Source organism: Coenobita brevimanus, chromosome 8 (genome assembly GCF_032717465.1).
Source record: "Coenobita brevimanus isolate Jiangsu-jjx chromosome 8, ASM3271746v2, whole genome shotgun sequence".
Classification (NCBI taxonomy): domain Eukaryota; kingdom Metazoa; phylum Arthropoda; class Malacostraca; order Decapoda; family Coenobitidae; genus Coenobita; species Coenobita brevimanus.
This window is the reverse complement of record NC_136961.1, coordinates 3,730,310-3,732,012: the sequence shown is the minus strand read 5'-3', so window position 1 is coordinate 3,732,012 and position 1,703 is coordinate 3,730,310.

The window sequence follows — 1,703 nt, the reverse complement described above, 5'->3', positions numbered from 1 at the left end:
AGGGACGTGGATTTATAGACCCTTTCCATAAGGTGATTTTTTTGTTTTTTCATATATCCTTGTTGCCCTCAAACCATTATACGCATTAAACTTCAGGGGTAATAAAAAACGTACACATGACGAAAAACTACATCTTGTACCAGGAGTGACATGACTATAAAAATGAATATGAGAAATACATATATTACTGGGGAACTGTCTCTACTACAGAGAAAATAACAACCTACTCCGAAAAAAAAAAAAAAATGCCCCCTTCGGACTTGGATAAATTAAAAACCGAACAAACTTCTTCCCGTCCGATCAGCGAAGTTAAGCATCGTTGGGTCTGGTTAGTACTTGGATGGGTGACCGCCTGGGAACACCAGATGCTGTTGGCATCCCTACGTGTCAAGTGGGTTGGTGGAGGATTAGTGCCCCTCCCTGTAAAAAACAATTAACTCTAAGCCCTTGGCCACCCCGTGTGGATACATGGCGTCTGGCAATGAATGAATGGATGAACTTTTTGTGGTACAAATTCCACGCGTTTAACAAACATTCAGATGGCCAATAGTCTCTGATTCGGATGGTTGGGCAACAGGGAAAATATGGATTAAATGTCAGGTGAAAATAGAGTACATTATGGCCATAACTTCCGATTGAAATGCATTACCCTAACACTTGGCGACAGCTGAAAGACAGTTTGAAAATAAGCTACATTATATAAACTGTACGAAATTGTATGGATAACAAAGAACTACTGGAGCAAGATTCAGACAGAACATGTGAACCTATTCCAGCATTATATTTAAGGACCTATTTATGTACTCTGACTGGCAGGTTAACAGTTGTACCAATATCATGATACCTTGTGGATGCACTTATGCTTCACTATAGTGACACGTACCAAAGTAAAGAAAGAAAACAAAAAAAGTGATGTCCTGTTTCGACCTCGTTTCTTTTTTTTATTAATTAATTATTTATTTACCTATTTTTTGGTGATCTGCCATTCCTACATCTTCATAATTTTTTTTATAGAAGTATTGTTATACTTGCATTACTGATACTGTAAAGCCTTTGTGGCAAGAAGTTACGATATTACCCAGATGTGAATGTGGTCTTTCCATTCGTGGTGATATCTCTCTGTAGACGAAGCGCTGAATTAAAATGAACAACTTTGGAGAGCTGGTTTTCACTTACGCCCAAGAAGGAAAAGTATTAGTGAGGAAAGCTGAAAATATTAGAAAGGAAATTAACAACTGCAAAAACGCTGTCGTGTTTAACTCGAACATGCATTAATGAAAATCTGCATCCAGCATTAACACACACACACACATATATGAAAAGATAGGACAAATATGCCATTTCCAGTGGAGTTCAGTTTGGTAGGAATGTTTTGTGGTTGTCATCGTTGATTAAGTCGCATCCAGTTGCGTCTCAATTGGTAGGTACAACTGGTCGTTGTATTTGAGAGGAATAGTTTGTTGTTGTTATGGTCGATTGAGTAGCATCCAGTTGGTCCAAATTGGTAGGTATAATTGTTTTTTGTTGTAGTCGGTCTTAATCTGCTACAGAGCCTAGGGGGCACTCTCTGCACGTCGACGGCCCTGGTTTACTATTGTATCTGAAGCATACTGTAGCACCAGTCGAGCAGGGCAGTACTCCCGAGGTGGATGGAAAGCTGATGACAGGGAGTGCTGGAGCTCCCGTTTCATCAGCCCTCAGGA